This window comes from Musca domestica, unplaced genomic scaffold (genome assembly GCF_030504385.1).
Source record: "Musca domestica strain aabys unplaced genomic scaffold, Musca_domestica.polishedcontigs.V.1.1 1, whole genome shotgun sequence".
Classification (NCBI taxonomy): Eukaryota; Metazoa; Arthropoda; class Insecta; order Diptera; family Muscidae; genus Musca; species Musca domestica.
This window is the reverse complement of record NW_026712114.1, coordinates 31,863,376-31,887,012: the sequence shown is the minus strand read 5'-3', so window position 1 is coordinate 31,887,012 and position 23,637 is coordinate 31,863,376. Positions and strand designations below refer to the sequence as shown.

The window sequence follows — 23,637 nt, the reverse complement described above, 5'->3', positions numbered from 1 at the left end:
GCCAAGTTGTTCTCTCACACTCCCAAACTCTCCCCACAAACTGTTTGGCTCCAACTCCCCAATACTCTCTCTCCCTCCCTGAGAACTTATGAGTTTAACCAACTACTATTACGGGTCTTTGGATATCATCTCCTCTCTCTCAGACACGCAAAATGATAGCAACAATGCCACTGCCGCCGCTGTCGACACTTGTTTGAAAGATCCAAAACATTTGTGAATTCAGTCGATGCGATTATTTTAAAGCGAATGGAGGTGCTTTCGTTAAATATTACGGAATTTTTACTCTTTTAACCAAAAAACAACGTGTGTGCATTGTTATTATTATTTTTGTTTGTGTTTGCTTTGTATTGAAACGCAAGAAAATGTAAATAATCAAAAGAAAAACATAAAACATGTCATATTATTTGTTTATACGATAATTTTTGGAGTTTTAATTGAAAAATATAAGAACAAATTGTGAAAAATTCAATTAATTTGAGAAAAAAAAATCTGAATTTTTAAAGTGATGACAAAAAATGCATCTGGAGAAAATTTTGTCATGAAATCGAGCAAGAAACAAGAAATCAAAAATATTTAATCGAATAAAAATAGAGAAATTATATAAAAAATTGAAATAAAATATTAAATCAAAGTAAAAAAATATGACTTAAAAATACACAAATAAAGAAAAACAAGTAAATTTTAATTTATTTAAATCATAAAATAACACTTGAAAAATATAAAAATAATATTTTAAAATATAAAGAAATAATATTAAAATTTAATTATAATTCACAATAGTACTGTAATAATAGTATTAGTTTTAAAAACCAAAAAAAAAAATGGTTGTTACATTCCAAGTTTAAAAAATTATTAAATAAAAATTAAACAAAAAAAGTGAATATTGAAATAAAGATTAAAAAATATATATATCAGCAAAAATGTCTCAAATGTGAAAATTAAAAAAAAAAAATTATCAAGTTGTATAAAAAAATAATTAAGAAAAAAAAATTTGGAAATTAAGCCCACACGATAACAAAAAAACCAACATCATTAAACTGAACAAACAAAAAAAATGGAATCTTAAAACACTAAAATATATAGTTTTAAATTTTTGAAATGTAATTTTCTTGGTTCCCAGAAGAAAATCTGATATAAACTATCTAAAATATCACAAATGCTAAATGTCTGACCATTATTGTTTTTTTTTTTTTTTGCCCAATCCTAGCCATTATCAGTGCCAGATGCTCTTCTCAGAATAGAATTAGAATCTTAGTCGATTTATGCACGTCCATCCGTCCGTCTGTCCATGTAATTTTGTAAGCAAATTACAGGTCGCATTTAATGCCCGATCAGGATGAAGTTTTACACAAATTATTTGTTTTCCCCAAGGACGAACCTAATTGAAATTAGAGATAATCAGTCAATATTTATATATAACTTCCATACATATCGTTGTCCGATTTGTGTTTGACCTTGCACCAAATGTGTATCATTAGCTCAAATACTATGGAAATTGGCACAAATCGGTTGAAATCGGTTCAGACATAACTATAGCTTCCATATATATTGTTCATCCGATTTGTTATATTTGTCCCTCACAGCCGGTATATGAGCTCCATAACAACATTATTTGGGAAAAGATATCAAATACAACTCAGAAAGAACTTTGGAAAGTTGTATAGATATTAGTTCAGATTTGGATATAGGTCCCCTGTGTAATTCTTATTGTACATCAAATGGTTAATACTAGCCCAAATAGCCTTGAAAAACGTGTGTCAAATTGATTGAAAATCGTTTCAGATATTGCTAAAGCTTTTTTATATATATGTGTCATCCGATTTTGAGTTTAAGTACCTCACAATCGTAAAATTCCCTTCATAACAATGATATTTGGTACTTGATATCTCATAAAGCTCAGAAATACATCTGCCAATTTTCAGATATCAGTTCAGATTATCCGATTTCATGATGGATTATGGTGAAAATCGGTTCAAGTACAGGGTGAGATAAAAAAACTGCAACAAAGTCAAACGCCATAGTTTTTACATTTTTTTTTTTAATTTTATTGAATGAAAGCAAAAAATGTCGAAAAAAGCATCAAATTTTCAAATTATGTTTAGATTTGTTCGACTTGGTCACCTTTGGAACGAATTATGGCCGGCGCTTCAGTTCTGGTGGCCAAACGAAGATGCACATTTTCAGCTGACCTCTTTGGCAAGTAAACACGATAATTTCGTTTGCTTACAAACTGCTAAATAACGAATGATTTCTCATCGGAGAAAACCAAATTCGGCAGTTCACCACTTTCGACCAAGCGAAGAAACTCTTTAGCTCTTTTGAGTCTATTTTCTTTATGTTGCGGTATAAGTTCTTACACTTTTTGGAATTTCAATGGCTTTCCCCGAGCTCATTTTTCAATATTTGCCGAATGGTATCTTGCGATATGTTCAGCTCACGAGGCATTTTTCGGCCAATGCGATGCGGGTTTCGATCAAGTCGCTACTTTACTTTTCGAACAATTTCTGCTGGTGTTGATGTTTTCTTCCGTCCAATTCCTTGACGTTGGGCTGCGCTACCAGTATCACGGTAACGAGCGATAGTACGAGACACAAAAGATTTATTCACATTTAAATGATGGAGTGCTCTAACGATAGCCACTTGTGGTTTTCCAATCAAATATAAAGAAATCACACTATCACGCTTGAATTCCATCACGTAAAACTTTTTTGTCTGGAAAATTCTCACCAAAATGCTTTTGTACGCTTGCAAACAATATAATGAGCTGTCACTGGAATCATATTAACAGCTGTCGGACGAGTGACTTAGAAATGAATGCAGTCTGAATTTGGTTGCAGTTTTTTTCATCTCACCCTGTATATATGTCGGAACAGTGATGGACATTTTCTCACTACCTCTTTAAACTTCCCCCATTCCAATATGTCTGCCAGTATTAGGTCTAGCGTGAAGGTGGAATGTAAGGGTCCAATCTTTCTCGTATCTTCCGTATAAGAGTCCAATATTTTATTATTAACCATATATTTTGGAGTCAATACCAAAGTTCAGGTGAATAACTTAAATATATATATGTCGACTTCTTCGGGTCCGCCCCAAAAAGGGGCGTATAGGGCCGACCTTTCTCGAAGATCGCCTGTATCACGTTACTAATACCTCATAAAATGACTATAGAATAAGGATATATCGAGGCCAATACGAGGCCAAAAAGGGCGTACAGGCTCGCTCTTTCCTCGAAGATTTACTTTACCGGGCTATTAATACCCCATAAAGAGACTATATACTGCACATTTACCGCGACCAATACGTTCTCGCATTTTGATCTTTTGAAATAAGAAAAATTCATGGGGACCTAAATCTGAAAATATTCTGAAAATATCATTCCGCTTGTATCAACCCTAAATATTCGTCATAGACCCCATAAAGAATATATAAATTCATAATCATTTAACGATGTCCGCCAGTCTGTTTGTTGAAATAACGATACAGCTCACATTATTTGTAGAGCGTCAAAATTTAGCAGAAAAATTTGTATGGTGTATGTATTGAAAGTGAGATATGTCGGTCCACGTTTTGGTATAGTCCCCATATAACGGTACCTCCCGACATTCGGTATTTTGATGATTTTTGTCACTTTTTTTTACAGATTTGTCTAAAAATTAGTCTTTGTAGGTCATAATGGGTTCTAGCTCGTGTGGCGAAACATTGTGTGTATAGGTCCAAGTTCGGGCTGCCGAACTTAATGTTTTTTTACTTGTTTAACTTTGTAGAGCTTTAAAATGATCTTTAAATATTCTATTGTGGTTTTAATTTACTAAGCTGTTCGGCTATTTATTGCTTAGCCAAAAATTATTAGCTCATTATTTTCTTATCAATGGCATTATTGTTTATGAATCACATTTTGCATATCTCTAAATACTGTGGAAATTGGGGAGGGTGGGAGGGGGTAACCTTTTGTCGTTATGGTTATTACTAACCTTCATATGCGTCATCAAATTTTAACTTTTTTTTGGAATTTTCACACGAAATGTTGTGAAAATAGATCGGATTAGATTGGATTTTGGGCAGTCATTCAGTCTGTCAGACTTTGGTCAGCACTGCAAATCCATAAACCACTGGGAATAAAGAAAAATATTTAAGAATAAAAAAAAAATATTTGGCATTTAACATAAATTTTTGGAATACAAAATCACTGAACAATATAACAAATATAAATGGTGTGAGCAGCTATAACCAAAAAGTTAACAAAAATTAAAAAAAAAAAAAAAAAACAACAAAATATTGGATCGCCGATATTGAAGTGTTTTACATGCGTCCTAAATGATTTGTTTTGTTGGCTTTGACGTGTTTATTTGAATCTTGATCAAAAAAAAAAAAATATTGCAATTAATATGACCCAATTGTGTAAAAACAAACCATATTGTGTTTACGTTAAAACATAAATAAATATCAATTGCAACAAAATTTCAGCGAATCATTAATGCAACGAATACCAGCAGCAGCAGAAGTCAACATTTTCAAAAATTTATAAAAGTCTAATTTTTTTTTAACATGAAAAGTGATGATATTACAAAAAATTTACGAAATTCCAAAAAAATAATATAATTTAAAGAAAAAAATGATAATTAACATGTGTTTAAAATTATTACGTCCAAAATGCATTAAATTACAACAATGCATAATTTTTTTTAGGTGTAATCCATTCAAATGTCAAAATGATTTTAATGTGACAAAAATCGTTTTTTTTCAATCAAACTTTTTTTTTAAATTTTTGCAAAAAATAATGTGAAGTAACATGGAAAATTATTGAAAATTATTTTTAATTACAATTTATGGAAGCTACCGTTGGATTTTTATTACAAATTTAATAATTTTATAAATGTTTATTTAATGCTCTCATTTTTTACCTTTACACAGAGTCGATTAAGATTTGATTTATGGTCATAACATTTATTCATAATAACTGTATGTGAGACAGGTTTTATTCCAAAGCGGAAAAACACCAAGGTCATGTATAAACGGCAGATTCTAATATTCGCAATACTTTAGGTGTAAATTACAATCGTTACTGATATTTTATGTTGAAAAAAAAAAACACACACAAAATACTGAATTTCTAGACAATGGAAAAAAAGGAAACCTCAAGTAGATAACGAAAATAGAGCTGACAAGTAAAAAAGCTTAAAGTTCGGCTGGACCGAACTTTGAATACTCTCGCAACAAATTGGCGATTTTCAGAAAAATAAAATCCGTTAAAAATTCTGTTTAAATCTTAAAAATACCGAATGTAGCCGTTATATTAGGGTCTCTACGACGACGTGAACCTGCACATACATACAATTTTCTGTCATAGGCTGTAGTATCCATTACCAACTTTAAGTACCAAATTTAAAGCAATTACTGTGAATAATGTCGCTAAAATCATCAAAATATATGGGGGCTATACGAAGATGTGGACCTGCATAGACAATTCTCTGCCATAGGCTGTAGTAACCATTACAAACATAAAATCATCAAATTACCGAATAACGGGAGCTACCGTTATATGGGGACTATACGAAGACGTGGACCTGCACAGACAATTTTTTGTTTTAGGCTGTACTATCCATTACGAACTTCAAATAACAAATTTTAAACAATTCCGGTAAATAATGTCGCTAATATCATAAAAATACCAAATATCAGGAGGTACCATATAGGTATATGGGAGCTATACGAAGACGTGGGCCTGTACACAAAAATGTTTGTCAAAGGTTGTAGTACCCATTACGAACTTCAAATACGATGTTTGAAAAAATTCTATCATCGGTAGGTACCGTTATATGGGAGCTATACGAAGACGTGGACGTGCATACAAAAATGTTTGTCATGGGCTGCAGTACCCATTACGAACTTCAAATACGAAATTCGCAATAATTCCGGTAAATAATGTCGCTAAAATTATGAAAATACCAAATATCATCGGTAGGTACCGTTATATGGGAGCTATACGAAGACGTGGACCTGCACACGATTTTTTTTTTTTGCCATAGGTTGTAGTACCTATTAAGATTTTCCAATAGGAAATTTGAAACGATTACTGTAAATAATGTTGCTGAAATCATCAAAATACCGAATATCCGGAGGTACCGTCATATGGGGGCTATTCGAAGACGTGCATACGATTTTTTTTTATTGCCATAGGTTGTAGTACCTATTAAGATCTTCCAATACTTCCAATGGGAGGTACCATTATAGGGTGCCATACGCCTACGTGGACCGACATGATGGCCCATTTACGAACTTAACCTGCCTATTGATAAACTATGCATGTGTGCGAAATGTTAGCCTTCTATCTCAATTCGTTCGAAAGATAGCGTAATTACAACAGACAGACAGGCAGACGGACATCGCTAGATCGTCTTAGAATTTTACGATGATCCAGAATATATATACTTTGTAGGGCCTATCATGAATATTTGGAGGAGTTACAAACGGAGTAACAAAGCTAATATACCTTCCATAGAATGGTGGAGGGCATTTAAAATCGTCCATTAGAGCATATTTTCGGCATTTAAAAACGTTTTTTGTTCCGGATTTTAGATTGCAAAAAAGTAACCATTTTGATAGATAAGACTCTAACTCTAATTTTCTATATTTAATTATTTTTAGAATTTGTTTTTTTTTTTTTTTTTTTGATTTGTTCAAATTCATTTCTTTCGAGTTTTTTTCCAATATCTAATGCTAGATTTTGCACGCCCTAAGAACGTTTGGCATTAAAAACAAAATCCTTAGCCCCTGTTTAACCCCACTCAAACCATTTTATTCAATACTCTACCCAATATTATTATTTGCGTCTTATCTAAGCGGATTAATTTCTTTCCACACTTCAATTAGTGTGACATTTGATTGGAATTGTATAAGTTATTAAATGACTTGAAATCAACAGTAATTTACTTTGTTATACATTTACACTTTTTATAAACATACATATTTAGATTTTTGATTTTAAAATATTATTGTCTGACTGATTGATATCGTCAAACCCACCAATCAAACATTTCAATACAACAGAGTTCAGATGATAAGTTTGAACTACTGCCGGCCGCCAAACCCCATGCTTTTCTTATCAATATCGAAATTTTTTATTTTTTTTTTAATTAATTTCATTCTGTTCCCCCTTTTTGTGCTTTGGCCTACTAGATAAGATATTCCATTTCGTTTCGTCGTTTCTTATCGTATTAGTTTTTTTTTACGTTTTTTTTACGTTTCCAAATATAAGGTTAGATGTCTGTTTGAAATTATTGTTATTTACCTTTCTTTTCTATTTAAAATTTCACATGTGAAGTAACCTGAATTATCTTTCTTATCATATCTAGTAACCAAAAAAAAAAAAAAAATTAAATAAATAATAATGAAATTCTATGCAATAGCAGAAACTGCGTTGCATTATTATCTATTTTTTTTTTTTTTATAAAACGTCACTTACTCCGTCTTGTCATATTTTAGACAATTTTAACAATTTTTTGTTGTACTTTAATTTTTCAATATTTTGTTTCATTTTTTTCTCGAATGATAAGGCCAAGTAATTTTACAGGGCGGGATAAAAAAAAAAAAAAACTGCAACAAATTCCAACGCCATAACTTTTACAGGGTTGCCATATTCGACGGACCCATGACTCTTTGGGCCCATTCCAATCGACGAGGCTTGTCCGCAGGCAACATTCTTTGCGTCAATTGAATTTTGTACGGGAACAAATGCAAATCAATGCGAATAATCCGTTGTAAAGTGGACCGAGCCATGCCCAACTGCTGAGAACGGCGTTTTTGGGATGTTCTTGGGGACCTCTCAACACTGGCTCGTACGGCAGCGATATTCTCGGCCGATCGCCTTGTTCGACTTTTATATGGCATCTTAGGATTAGAAAGAAAATTTTCGTATAAACGCTTAATGGTGTTCTTAGAAGGCGCACTTCTCACATTTTTTAATGTTTTAAAAGCACACACAATTGACTTCTGTTGAATGTAAATTTAAATTATTTCAGAGCGCTCGAGTGGCGTGTATTGGTTCATGGTAAAAATCTGCTTGGACTGACGCTTCAAACGCGGTATGTCATTAGGCGATGTGACATCTCTGTCAAAAATTATGGCCTTGCCAGATGGGTCGTCGAATATGGACAACCCTGTACATTTTTTTTTTTAATTTTATTGAATGAAAGCGAAAAATTTCGGAAATAACATCAAATTTTAGAATAAGTTTAGATTTGTTCGAATTGGTCATCCTTGGCACAAATTATGGCCTTCGAATGGCCAATGAAACCGTCACACGCTGTCGGAATGTAGCTCTGCGGTATTTTAGCCCATTCCCGGCGAAGCGCTTGCTTGAGGTGATCGACCCTTTGATATTTTGTAGTGCCAACATTAATTTCCAAAATACTCCAGACACTATAGTCCAACGAATTGGTATTCGGAGATTTTGGTGGCCATTGTGCGCTGAAAATGAAGCGAGGAACCTCATTTTGTAACCATTCTTGTTTGCGAGGCCAGGAACCCCACAGAATATTTTCGCGATAATATTAGGCATTTATTCTGATGCCACGACCGATTAATACGACCGGAGAGCGACCTTCGGCTGTTATGGCGGCTCACACCATCACCATGAGTTTGAGTTCTGATGGTCAACCGAAGGTGCACATTAGCTGATCATTTTGTTTGTATGCAAACCGCTGGAGAAAACCAAATTCGGCAGTTCACCATTTTCGGCCAAGCGAAGCAACTCTTTACCTCTTTTGAGTCTATTTTCTTTCTGTTGCGGTGTAAATTCTTCCACTTTTTGGAATTTCAATGGCTTTTACCCGAGCTGATTTTTCAATATTTGCCGAATGGAATATTGCGATATATACAGCTTACGGGCCATTTTTCGGCCACTGCGACGTGGGTTTCGATCAAGCCGCTTCCTTACTTTTCGAACCATTTCCGCTGATGTTGCTGTTTTCTTCCGTCCACTTTCTTGACGTCGGGCTACGCCATCAGTATCACGGTAACGAGCGATGGTACGAGACACAAACGATTTATTCACATTTAAATGCTGGAGTGCTCTAACGATAGCCACTTGTGGCTTTCCAGCTAAATATTAAGAAATCACACTATCGCTCGAATTCCATCACGAATAACTTTTTCTCAACAAAATGCTTTTGAACGCTTGTAAACAATATAATGAGCCGTCACTGTAATAATTTTAACAGCTCTCGGACGAGAGGCTTAGAATGACAGCAGTCTGAAGTTGGTTGCAGGTTTTTCATCTCACCCTGTATTCTTTAATTTTCGTGTAGGCTTCATTACGTCTTTATTAAATAAATTTTTATTGTATAAATTGTACTTTGTTTCGAAATATTTACAATGATAAATCCCCAAGTGGAATTATTCGTGTTGAGTATTTCAGAATTTATGTGAGGAATTTTTGGATCTCAAAAATAATAATTAATAAATTTTTTTTTTTTTTTTTTTTTTTTTTTTTTTTTTTTTTTTTTTTTTTTTTTTGTTGTCCTCCACAACAAATATTTCGTCCAATGAATGGAATCAATCAATCTGATGACAACAATCACATTTTCGCAGACATTATTTTCTCATGAACTTTGTAATGTCCTCCCTCGTTATGTTGTTCCAATTTAAAAACAGACATCAGATAATTGGGTCAATGAGTGTCGCAAATGAAAACCACCATCATCAACATGACCAAAGTTTACTGTTTATCAACACCAAGAACCAAGTCGTCTTGTATTGTCCTCAGAAATGAATACATTCCTTCCCAACGCCTACCTCCCTCTCTCACCCGTTTTTTCGCAAATACCAAAAATGGATAAATTCTTGAGTCGTCGTCATACGTTAGTGATGTGTGGTGACACATTTTCTCTTCTTGACTCGTTATGTGTCGGACAAAGAAGGCGCTGGCGCGGCATGCAAGTTGAGTGACAGGCTTTTCTTCACTGTGGACTTTGCGTTTTTGTTCATTCCTTTCTTTCTTTTTTTTTTCTCTGGAAGAGATGGCCTGTTTTTTGGCTTGCAATTTCGTTTCTACGTTTTTCCCAAACGTAATGTATGGACATGTAAATAAGTTTTGTTTGCCTTCACTTACGCACGCAATCATCCACCTCCTCCTTGGCTCAAATATTTTCTTTTCGACTTTCTGGTGACTTTGTCAATTGACTGAAAAATAAGATTTTTTAATGCGGCTGTATTCCCCGTCTTACAACTGCAATGTTACAACCTCATTCCTGTGCTGTTGGAACGTGTCATGTGTGAAGAGAGTGCGTACCGAGTCATCATCATAAGTGATGCTAATTAAGCGCTTTTTGTACGAGGATTGATACTAGAGTTTTGATCTGGTGTTCAGGGTGAAATAAAAAAAAAAAAACAGCATGTTAAACGCCATAATTTTTATTTTTTTTTTAAATTTTATGGAATGAAAACAAAAAATGTCGCCAGTAGCATCAGATTTTAGAATAAGTTTAGATTTGTACGAATTGGTCACCTTTGGCACGAATTATGGCCTTTAAACGGCGAATGAAACCGTCACACGCTGCCCGAATGTTGCTCTGCGGTAGTTTGACCCATTTCCGGCGAAACGTGTGCTTGAGGCGATCGACACCTTTTAGACACCATTTTAAGTGCCAACCTTGCTTTTTAAAAACTCCAGACACAATAGTCCAACGGATTGGTATCCGGAGATTTTGGTGGAACGATGAAGCGAGGAACCTAATTTTGTAACCATTCCTGGGTGGCGCGTGCTGAGTGCGTTGGTGCTGAGTTCTGTTGGAAGGTCCGCGGCCAAAATGTTTGCGTGCCCAAGACTTTAATACATTCTTCAGAATATTTTCGCGATAATATTCGGCATTTATTCTGATGCTACGGCCGATTAATACAAGCGGAGAGCCACCATCGGCTGTTATGGCGGCCCACACCATCACCATGCCTGGCGCTTGAGTTCTGGTGGCCAACCGAAGGAGCAAAATTTCGGCTGACCTCTTAGACAAGTATACACGATCATTTTGTTTGTTTACATGTTTTCTCATCGGAGACAACCAAATTCGGCAGTTCACCACTTTGACCAAGCGAAGCAACTCCTTAGCTCTTTTGAGTCTATTTTCTTTCTGTTGCGGTGCAGGTAAGTTCTTGCACTTTTCGGAATATCAATGGCTTTATCCCAAGCTCATTTCTGCTGATGTTGCTATTTTCTTCCGTCCACTTCCTTGAAGACGGGCTACGCTACCAGTATCACGGTAACGAGCAATGGTACGAGACATAAAAGATTTATTCACATTTAAATGCTGGAGTGCCCTAACGATAGCCACCTGTGGTTTTCCAGACAAAAATAAAGAAATCACACTATCCCGCTTGAATTCCATCACGAATAACTTTTTTCTGGAAAATTCTCACTCAAATGCTTTTGTACGCTTGTAAACAATGTAATGAGCTGTCACTGGAATAATTTTAACAGCTGTCGGACAACTGGCTTGGACATGACAGCAGTCTGAAATTGGTTGCAGTTTTTTCATCTCACCCTGCAGTAATGAACAAATCTTTTTAAATGTCTAAATGTCCTTAAAAGTATTTATAAAAATCCACTATTGTGGGTTCTACTAATACTTCAAAATTATTCCTTTAACATCTTCGATTACTGTCTCTTATTTACATAGTAAGAATATTTGTATAAGCACGTGATTATTGACATACCTACAATAAGTGATACGCAATTATGGACTATGAAATATTAAAAGAAAAATTATGATGAAATGCTGATATATATCTAGCATTTTTTTTAAAGATATTTACAGTTATACTTTTAAATTATTCAGAAAATAATCAAAAATAAGGTCTGTGCACAATTATGTTGTTTACAGATAGACAACATTCCTAAATATTCCCAAATAGTTTAAAATGGGCAAAAATATACCTAACTAATGGGGGACTTTATTAGCTTCTTTAAGTTATTTTTAAAGTCTGATAAACACTGATAAAAGACCTTTCAAAAATCCAACTAAAACAGTTATTATCGCGTAATAATAATGACGATTTTCGACCCCAAATCAGTTGACAACATTTTCATTCCCAAATTTCAATGTTTACGCATCCATACAAATTTCCCCTCCCAATTGAACAGTACTACAAAAAATGAAAGAATAATATACTCATGGAGTGTGTATTTTTCTTGTCTTTGCCCACTCTCACTTAGAGAGAAGTTATTATTAATGTGTTGTTGTTGTTGTTTTTGTTGTTATCATATTAAAGACATATACTTTGGTCGTCGTCGTCGTTATGCTGTGGCGTTGTTTTTCTTCTTATTTAGGTCACGACATGCAATCAGCCATGGAGAGCAACGACTCTTTCTTTGGTCGGTCGATCGGTCGATGGATCGATCGCTCCGATCGGCAGTAATGCCTCAATAAATAAACGATGATATTGGTTTTCAATTACATTCGGTGCAGCAAGGGAGCACCCGAAGGAGAAATTACGGTAGTAGTAACAATAACAGAAGACGATAAAGTGCGTAAATAGTGTCTCTTCCAGTAACAGCAACAACAACAACATCGACAACAATGCACTCAGCCATTGCCCCCAAAACTGATAATTGCAATGAGAGTCGGCCGTCTCTTCTTTCATTTGGTGTTGTTATTGATTTACATTGTTGTGACTTTCTTTGTCACAATTGTGGTGCACACCTCCTCCCACCCATGATGCCCGTCACATTCATTGCTTGCTGTTTGTTATTGTTTCTTATTAGAATTTGGTTATGGGGGGAGTTCTTGTTTATGTTTATTTGATTTTAATATTATTGTTATCTTTGTTATTGTTTTGCTGTGGATTTTCTTGTTTTCCCATGTAGTAGCTACTTTTGTTGAGCCTTGTTCAACATCAGAGATATTTAATTTCAAAGAAATGGAAAATGGTAACTCATGGATTTTTTTTTTCAATATTTTTATGTTATTGTTTTGTTTTGTAGAGCTGATTTTTATTGTTGCATTTTCATGATTGTTACAGTTATTATACAATTGCAGAAAATATCATATTAATCAATATGAAATTATTGAATTACCACCTGGGAAAATGGAACAGTAAGAGTTTCCTGGAAATGTAAAGAAAATTTTTAATTTGAAATAAAGATATTGAATTTTTTGTTAACAAATTATAAATGTAGGCATGAAAGACAATTCCTTAAGACGGACGAGAAAGTGTGAGAATACTGATTTTTTACTTGAAAAACATGGCTTTCTTAAGGACCTCCGGCATGCTGCGGATACTGTATAAAAGCTGTCCACCTATCATTCGTACCTGTGATTTATCTCCAGTATGACAAAATGTTATCTTAAAAATATTAGCAAGAACTTTTGATAAGAGTATCACCAAAACTAAGGGAAACATCGAAATATATAATCAAAACATAAAATACTGAATCTTTAAAAGTTGTAGCTCAAGTTTTAGTATGCTGAAAGAAGATTATCTGAAAATGCTATTGTTCCCCTAAGCATGTTATTATGACGTCAGGGAATCCGGGGTCCACTTCGATTTAGACCATTGAACGTGAATTCTCAAATAATTTTTTTACGGACCAACAGATCCATAAACGTGGGTCCTTGCGTCCTTTTTCTAAAGGACCAACGTACACTTTTAGAACATTTTTTTTATTTTTATTATTTTTTTTACATAAGTCATTTTTTTAAGAAAATGTTTTTAAGTGGGTTTTTTAGGATTTAAATTTTTTAAAAATATTTTTTCAAGAACATTTTTATTATTTTTTTTACACAAATGAATTTTTTAGAAAAATGTTTTTAAGTGTTTTTTTTAGGATTTAAATTTTTTTAGTGTGGATTTTTTAGGAATATTTTTCAAGGACCAGCGCAAATTTTTTAAAAATATTTTTTTCAAAAACCAACGTGGATATTTTGAAAAAGCTTTTTAAAGGACCAACTTGGAATTTTTTGAAGAATATTTTTTAAGGACGAACGTGGGTATTTTCGATTATATTTTCAAGGGACCAATGAGAATTTTTTGGATAATTTTTTCCAAGGACCAACTTGAAGGTGTTTAGGAATTTTTTAAAGGACCAACTTGGATTTTTTAATAAAAGTTTTTAAGGACCTTAGTGGACTTATTCGGTATTTTGATGATTTTAGCGACATTATTCACGGGAATTGTTTCAAATTCGGTATTTGAAGTTCGTAATGGATAATACAGCCTAAGACAGAAAATTGTCTGTGCAGGTCAATGTCTTCTTATAGCCGTCATATATCGGTACCTCCTGATATTTGATATTTTGATGATTTATGCGACATTATTTATCGGAATTGTTTGTTATTTGAAGTTCGTAATGGATATTAAAGTTTATGACAGAAAATTGTCTGTGCAGGTCCACGTTTTGGTATAGCCCGCAAATAATGCTTCCTCCCTATATTCGGCATTTCACCCATAAGTTTCGTGGTTGAATATTGTAATGGCTTAGAATAAGAGTTGCCTATGCCGGTCCATCGTATAGACCATAATATGGCGGCTACATTCGGTATTTCTAAGATTTTAAAAGAATTTTTAATGCAATTTATTTCTTTGTGCATTTCCAAATTCGTTCCAAATGGTGGAGGCCCGGCTGAACTTGCAGCTTTTTTACTTGTTTTATAATAAAATCTCACAAACACTGTCTCATCAAACTTCCTTCCTTTTTTGGTTGATTAATAAATAACAACTGCATTTTCTTTACAATTTCCTTTTGAATTTCCACAAAAACAAAACCTTGTGAAATCATTTCACATTAAATTATTTGCGTTTTTTCACCTTCGTAAATCTAGTTAATTGCTGCAGATAGGCCAAACATATTGCGATTTTTGCTTCATTCCACAAAGCCTGCTAATAATGGCTAGCTGGCACAATACTCCTCACTCTCTTCTTCATTAGCCAATGCAGCTATGACACAGAGTTCGTTGACAGCATATTGTGGTGGTGGTGGTGGTTAAAGTGGAAAAAATGGAAAATTAGTCATAAATTGCCAACAATTAAAATTGTTGTTGCCGCAGTTTTATTTTCCTTAAATGATGAAATGAGTGCAATTCGAGATCGTAGAGGGTCTGGTAAAACAGGTAATCCTGTTGCTTTGCTCTCGTTTTTTTTTCTTAAGCATTTTTCTTTTTTGAAGGCGAAACTTTAGCTCCATCTACGCAATTTTATTACCTGACAATCTTTTGATGGCCGTTGTCTGGTCGTCGTCATCAGATCAGCGTCTGCCATGTGATTACAAGCCAACAAAACAGCGATTGGGTTGCCAGAGCGCGCAAGGTTGTTGTTGTCGTCGTCGATGATGACTAACTCTTCTCAATCTTTGGAAAAACAAATATGATCGCCTTACCCCTGCAATCATGGCCATTTAAGCGAACAAGAAATGCCAGCCAACAACAAGTTAGACAGATAGGTAATCATCAGCCGAACAACCAACTCTAGCTAGCTAGGTAGTCAACTTGCTCTTTGGCTGGCTGTTCGGCTCCATGCGTAGTATGTCTCCGTCTTTATTCCTTCTTCCATCCCATTTGTCCACGAAATTGTGATGGAAATTTAACTTTTTTGCTCTTCAACGATCATAGGCAAAATATATTTTCATCATAAACTAAATGTAACTGAGTTTTAATGGTAATGCCCAAGTTATTGGTTTACCTCGTCCCGTGGTACTCCACTCCTCCTTTCCTGCTACTTCCATGATCTCTAAGGCTTTTTTGTTGCCTCTGTTGTATTTTCATTTTTCATCAAAAAAAAAACAAAAAAAAAAAAAAAAATGAGTGCAAGTTTAGGTTATGAAAAATAATACTTTATTTTGTGGTAAGTGGTTTTGAGAGTTCGACTAATGTTTTGGGGGCTGCTTGTCTGTCTACCTTCACATCCTCTGGCCAAACCACAGCGGCAACAACAACTTCCAACAACTGGTTGCAAAAAAGTGCATTGATCACTGCCAGCCACAACGAAAAAAACCGAGCGATCGAAACAGAAATGAAAAACAAGAGGCACACCACTGAAGACACGTTTTACAAGTTGTTTGCAGTTTTGTTTATTGTAATGGTGGCAGTTATCGTTATGGTTGTTGTTGCTGTCGTTTTTTTCGTTTCTTTCTTTACGGGGCCACATTATTTTCTGCTCCAGAAGAAATTAAAGTGAAATTGTTGCTCTCCGGTCGGCCCATAGTTTTATGGTTTAATGCCATAATACCAGCATAGCATCATGGCTGGCATCCATCATCGACATCGGCATATCCTAAAGACATTTGTAATGACAATAAATTTGTTGTAATGCCATGGAAGGGAGGTTTGTAGAGATTTTTCTTCATAAGGAAATTGATTGATGAATACACTTCGGTGACTTTGTGAAAATTATGATGAGAGAAATTGTAAGGAATCGAAGGATTTGCTAATTTTTAAAGGAAAATTTTGGTGTAATGTTGTGAGCTTGCCAGGAATGGAAAATCATATTTGTCGTTGAATTACAAAGCTATATTTTTGGTTACCTAAAATCTTGAATTCTTGGACCTGAAGTGTATACCAATGATATTATGCTCCTATTTTCCTAGCAAATTACATGTAAAACCAATTTTTTTTTCACCAACGCAACTTTTACCTTCGTTTGTTTCAACAAAGGTGGAAAACGTTCATAATTTTCAAACAAAACAGACTATAAAACCAAATACATTTCAAACAAGTAAAAAGCAGCTATGTTCGGCCGGTACGAACTTTTAATACCCTCCAGCATTTATAAAACCGTTATATGGGGACTATACGAAGACGTTAACCTGCATACGAACATTTTTATCATAGGCTGTAGTACCCATTACGAACTTTAAATACGAAATTTGTTGCAGTTACGTGACCAGCTAGGGCCTTAATAGACCCCGCATCAGATTCATTTTTTCTGACTGAGGATTTGCAAAAGAATTGTGCATTTTCGGCTAATTCGCAAAAAATCTGCACTTTGAAGATTGGAAGTCCTTTAGATCCCTCAGTGCCTTTGTATTGCCGCCCATTTCTCAAAATTTGCCTCGTTTACTGTTTCCTCTAATTTAGTAGCTCAAATATTCGCCTGGCAGAACCAAAATTATTTGATTTTATCCTGAAATTTTGGGAGATACTTTCTGAAACTTTGTTGGCTCAGAATTCACTGGACAGATTTCATCTTAAATTTCCCCCTGAGTTACTGCTATTGTTGTTACTTGGACCGAAGTCTATCTAGCTCAAGATTCAAGATCTGTCTCCGCTTGGGACTTTTTAACTTTATTTTAATGTCGCAAAAATTATGAAAATACCGAGTATGGGGGGGTAACGTCAAGTAGGGGCTATTCGAAGACTTGGATTTGCATACGAAATTGTTTGCCATACGATTTGGTACCCATTACAAACTTTAAATATGAAATTTGAAATAATTCCGCTAAAATCATGAAAATACGTAATATATTTTTTTATCTCATCCAACGGTACCTGGGTGAGATAAAAAAACTGCAACAAAGTCGCCAAAGCCAAGACTCTAAAATTTTATGTCCGTCAAGATAAATTTAAATTTAATTAGCAAAGACACAAATCAAGGTGATATTTTCTCCGGTTCGCAAAGGGTTAATAAAGAGAGAGAGGGAGAGATAGAGAGAGAAAGAAAGAGAGAGGGAGTAGTAAACCAGAGAAAATTAAAGGTAAATTAAATTATATTAGTTTTCATCAAATTTCATAATTTTCCGTACAAATTTCAAATTTAAAATGAAATCTCTAAATAAAAACTTAATTAAAATTTACGTTGAAAAACTTTGAAACCCTTAACTCTACATTTAAACCGAGAATAAAATATCTAAAAATGAAGCGGTGTCGTGGCTGGGCACAAATGAAAGATCTCGAGGAGTACTTTCCGAATCTGTGGACTTTATAGTCAAAAAGAATTTCAGACTTAGGAATTTTTTGCATTTTCTGAAAGGTCTCAATTTTAGGGAAATTGCAGATAAAAGCGTCCACAGTACAGAAACTAAAAATGAGCGGTGTCGAGGCTGGGCACAAATTAAAGGTCTCGAGGAGTACTTTCCGAACCTGTGCACCTTTAGTCAAAAAGAATTTCAGACTTAGGAATTTTTTGCATTTTCTGAAATGCTCTGCCTGTCTGCCCGAATGTTGCTCTGCGGTATTTTGGCCCATTCCCGGGGAAGCGCTTGCTTGAGGTGATCGACACTTTGGTATTTTTTAGTGCCAACCTTGCGTTCCAAAATACTCCAGACACAATAGTCCAATGGATTGGTAACCGGAGATTTTGGTGGCCATTGTGCGCTGGAAATTAAGCGAGAAACCTTATTTTGTAACCATTCTTGGGTGGTGCGGCTGGAATGTCCAAGGTCACCCTTCACAATATTTTCGGGATAATATTCGGCATTTATTCTGATGCCACGGTCGATTAATACGAGCGGAGAGCGACCATCGGCTGTTAACGCGGCCCACACCATTACCACGGCCGGCGCTTGAGTTCTAGTGGCCAACCGAAAGTGCACATTTTCAGCTGACCTTTTGGCAAGTAAACACGATCATTTTGTTTGTTTACAAACTGCTGGACAACGAATGTTTTTTTCATCGGAGAAAACCATATTCGGCAGTTCACCACTTTCGGCCAAGCGAAGCAAATCTTTAGCTAGCTCTTTTGAGACTATTTTCTTTCTATTGCGGTTTAAGTTTTTGCACACTTTGGAATTTCCATGGCTTTATCCTGAGCTAATTTTTTAATATTTGCCAAATGGAAAATTGCGATTTGTTCAGCTTGCGAGCCATTTTTTGGCCACTGCGACGCGGGTTTCGATCAAATCGATTCTTTACTTTTCGAACCACTTCGGCTGATATTGCTGTTTTCTTACATCCACTTCCTTGACGTCGGGCTACGCTTCCAGTATCACGATAACAAGCGGTGGTACGAGACACAAACGATTTATTCGCATTTAAATGTTGGAGTGCTCTAACGATAGCCACTTGTGGTTTTCCAGCCAATCATAAAGAAATCACACTATCACGCTTGAATTCCATCACGAACAACTTTTTTTTCTGGAAAATTCTCACCAACAGCAGTCTGAAGTTTGTTGCAGTTTTTTTCATCTCACCCTGTATATTCTTGATTAGCGGAAAATTCTACAGGGTTGCCCATATTCGACAGACCCATCTGGCAACGCCATAACTTTTGACAGAGATGTCACATCGCTTAATGACATACCTCGTTTGAAGCGTCAGACCAAGCAGATTTTTACCATGAACCTATACACGCCACGCAAGCGCTCTGAAATAGTTGAAATTTACATTCAACAGAAGAAGTCAATTGTGAAAACTCAACGTGCTTTTAAAACATTAAAAATTGTGAGAAGTGCGCCTTCTAAGAACACCATTAAGCGTTTATACGAAAAATTTTCGACTGGTAAGGCTCTTTCTAATCCGAAGAGGCCATATAAAAGTCGACCAAGGCGATCGGCCGAGAATATCGCTGCCGTACGAGCCAGTGTTGAGAGGTCCCCAAGAACATCCCAAAAACGCCGTTCTCAGCAGTTGGGCATGGCTCGGTCCACTTTACAAGGAATTATTCGCATTGATTTGCATTTTTTCCCGTACAAAATTCAATTGACGCAAAGAATGTTGCCTGTGGACAAGCCTCGTCGATTGGAATGGGCCCTTTGGGCCCAAAAGTCCGTCGAATATGGGCAACCCTGTATGTCGATTTAGTGAAGTCCGTTCATATGTCCGTCTGTGGAATTCACTCTAGCTTCCGAACGAAATGAAGATGAAGCTAGATAAAACATTACACAAATGTATATTATGTCTGCTGGACTTTTGGTATTGAAAATGGGCCATGCATGTCCACGTTTTGGTATAGCCCAAATGGTACCTCCCTATTTTTGGTATGTTTGCCCCCATATAGTAGTACCTTCCTATTTTTTTTTTCAAGTTTCGCATTTGAATATTGGTATATATAGCGAAAGTTCCCAATGTAGGTTCATGTCGTCGTATAGACCCTAATATAACGGCTATATTCGGTATTTTTAAGATTTTAACAGAATTATTCAATGATTTTATTTATTTATTTCTTTTTTTAAGTTGCCAAATTCGTCCCAAATGGAGGAGGCTCGGCCAAAATTACAGTTTTTTTCTTGTTTTTAAAAATTTTGGAAACAAAAAACTTATGACAGCCTATGTAATTCAACATATAAGCCAATAAGATGCTACCAATCGGATTAATTATTTTTTTGTAGGCCAAATTTTTCTGCGTGGCTTCTAAAAATTTTTACCAGTTTTTAGGGCCTGAAAATTTGCATAACTCACGTTGTGACTAAAACTTGTAATTAATTTTAACTGTAAAATTTAACAAATGGTACTGTAATAAATTTTTTGATGATAATTTTTTTTTTTTTCAAATAAACGTCTTCACAATAACAAATTAAATTGACTAGCCCAAACCTGTCCTTCATTCACATTTTTATAAACTCCACCATGCTATGGAGGGTATATTAACTTTGCCATTCCGTTTGTAACTCTTCGAAATACTGATGTCAGACCCAACAAAGTATATATATTCTTGATCAGCGTAAAATTCTAAGTCGATTTAGCCTTGTCCGTCTGTCTGTCTGTTGTAATCAAGCTATCTTTCGAATGAATTGAGATAGATGGCTATCATTTTGCACACATGTTTATTTTTCCAGTAGGCGGGTTAAGTTCGTAAATGGGCCATGTAGGTCCACGTTTTCATATAGCCCCCATATAACGGTTCCTCCCTATATTCGGTATTTTGATGATATTAGGGACATTATTTAACAGAATTGTTTCAAAATTGGTATTTGAAGTTCCAAATGGATACTACACCCTAAGATAGAAAATTTTCTGTGCAAGTCCAAGTCTTCGTATAGCCCCTATATAACGGTACCTCCCGATATTCGGTATTTTGATGATTTTAACGACGTTATTCACGGGAATTGTTTCAAATTTGGTATTTGAAGTTCGTCATAGGAACTACAGTCTGTGACAGAAAATTGTCTGTGCGGGTCCAGGTCTTCGTATAGGCACCATATATCAGTACGTCCCTATATTCGGTATTTTGACGATTTTAGGTACAATACCCACCGAAATTGTTTGAGATGTGGTATTTGAAGTTCGTAATGGATGCTACAGCCTGTGACAAAAAATTGTCTATGCTGGTCCAGGTCTTCGCACAGCTCCAATTTAACGGCACCTCCTTATATACGATATTTTGATGATTTTAGCTACATTATTCACCGTTTATTTCAAATTTCGAATTTGAATATGGTAATGGCTTATGACAAACAATGCCTATGTATGTGCACGTCGTATAGACCCCAGTATAACGGCTATATTCGGTATTTTTAAAATTTTAACAGAATTTTTTAAGGATTTTATTTTTTGAAAATTTCCAAATTCGTTGCAAATGGTGGAGGGTATTAAAAGTTCGGCCCGGCCAAAATTACTGCTTTTTATCTTGTTCATGTTTCTTCATTTATAAAAATTCAATTTGTGCAATAACAATTAATACTCTTCCGATCCAATTTAAATTAACTAATTTTTTTAGAATAATTTATGTTCTTTTTACACAACTCAACAACAAATATATTTAGAATGAAACAAAAGTGTTGTTCTACTATCGGACCGGTTAATCGATTGAATAAATACAGGTTACTTTGGGGTTCTCTCGTTGTTTAGCTTTCATTCTTGAATGACGATCAACAGAGGCGATAAAACAAAACAATGCCGAACATAAATGTTGTAGTTTGAAGGGAACTTTAGGAGACCCCCTCTTTTGTAAACTAGCTGCTACTGTCTTAGCTAACTAACTACTACAAGATGCTAACAACATCGTATTATTGTGAGAGATAGGCTATTCTTCTCAGTGCTTTAATTACCCACTAATTTTAGTCATTTCTTCTTTTATATCAGCCATATTTTTTATCGCTTGTTTGGGTTTTTACCTTTTTCTTTGTTCATTTTCAAGTTTTGTTTTGATTTTAAGTTTTTGTGTATTGGCTTCTTTTTTTTTTGTTGTCACTTTTGTTTTGTATTCATGTTTTGATTGTTTATTGCATTTGGTTTTTATTTCCAAACAAATGGCCAGCTGTTCAAATGGCCAGTTCGGTTCATTTTGTTTGTGTTTCATTTTTTTTAAATACCCTAATATCCGGACACTAATATAAAAGCTGCTGAATATTTCAAATTAAAAATGTTTAAGAAATCTATTTTTATTTATCTTGGACTGGCGTTCGAACATTTTTTTTAAGGAACCAGTTTGAAATTGATTTCCACAAATGATCGAAAGGTTTATAATACAATTTAACTATTATATTTTTATACCCTCCACCATACTATGGAGGGTATATTAATTTTGTCATTCCGTTTGTAACTCCTCGAAATACTCATGCCAGACCCAACAAAGTATATATTCTTGATCAGCGTAAAATTCTAAGACGATTTAGCCATGTCCGTCTGTCTGTCTGTGTGTCTGTCTGTCCGTCTGACTGTCTGTCTGTTGTAATCACGCTTTCTTTCGAACAAATTGAGATAGAAGGCTAAAATTTTGCACACATGTATATTTTGCCAGTAGGCAAGTTAAGTTCGTAAATCGGCCATTTAGGTCCAAGTTATCATATAGCCCCCATATACCGTACCACCCGATATTCGGTATTTTGATGATTTTAGCGACATTATTCGCCGGAATTGTTTCAACTTTGGCATTTGAAGTTTGTAATGGATACTTCACCCTAAGTCAAAAAATGAGCCATGTAGGTCCACGTCTTCGTGTAGCCCCCATATAACGGTGTCCCCCCAATATTCGGTATTTTGATGATTTTAGCGACATTGTTTACCGGAATCGTTTCAAATTTGGTATTTGAAATTCGTAATGAATACTACATTCTAAGTCAAAAAATGAGCCATGTAGGTCCACGTCTTCTGATAGCCCCCATATAACGGTACCCCCCGATATTCGGTATTTTGATGATTTTAGCGACATCATTTAGCGGAATCGTTCCAAATTTCGTATTTGAAGTTCGTAATAGATACTGCAGCATAAAACAGAAAATGGGCCATGTAGGTCCACGTCTTCATATAGCCCCCATATACCGTACCCCCCGATATTCGGTATTTTGATGATTTTAGCGACATTATTTACCGGGATTGTTTCAAATTTCGCATGTGAAGTTCGTAATAGATACTCCAGCCCATGCCAGAAAATTATCTGTGCAAGTCCACGTCTTCGTGTAGCCCCCATATAACGGTACCTCCCGATATTCGCTATTTTGATGATTTTAGCGACATTGTTTACGGGAATCGTTTCAAATTTGGTATTTGAAGTTCGTAATGGATACTTTACCCTAAGTCAAAAAATGAGTTATGTAGGTTCAGGTCTTCATATAGCCCCCATATAACGGTACCCCCCGATATTCGGTATTTTGATGATTTTAGCGACATTATTTAACGGAATCGTTCCAAATTTGGTATTTGAAGTTCGTAATGGATACTGCAGCATAAAACAGAAAATGGGCCATGTTGGTCCACGTCTTCGTATAGCCCCCATATAACGGTACTCCCCGATATTCGGTATTTTGATGATTTTAGCGACGTTATTCGCCGGAATTGT

General features: G+C 35.1%; 1 protein-coding gene across 2 annotated transcripts in view; it reads left to right on the top strand.

Annotated features, from left to right (window-relative positions):
* Window positions 1–216: 216 nt before the first annotated feature.
* The window catches only part of LOC101889233 (darkener of apricot like), a 259,798-nt gene continuing 236,377 nt past the window's right edge, over window positions 217–23,637 (top strand). Inside the window, exon 1 of one of the 2 annotated variants that reach the window (XM_059121626.1) lies at window positions 217–364. The gene's annotated coding sequence lies outside the window, so the exon portion shown is untranslated. The remainder of the gene's footprint in view (window positions 365–23,637) is intronic. The other variant, XM_059121633.1, reaches the window with a different exon arrangement.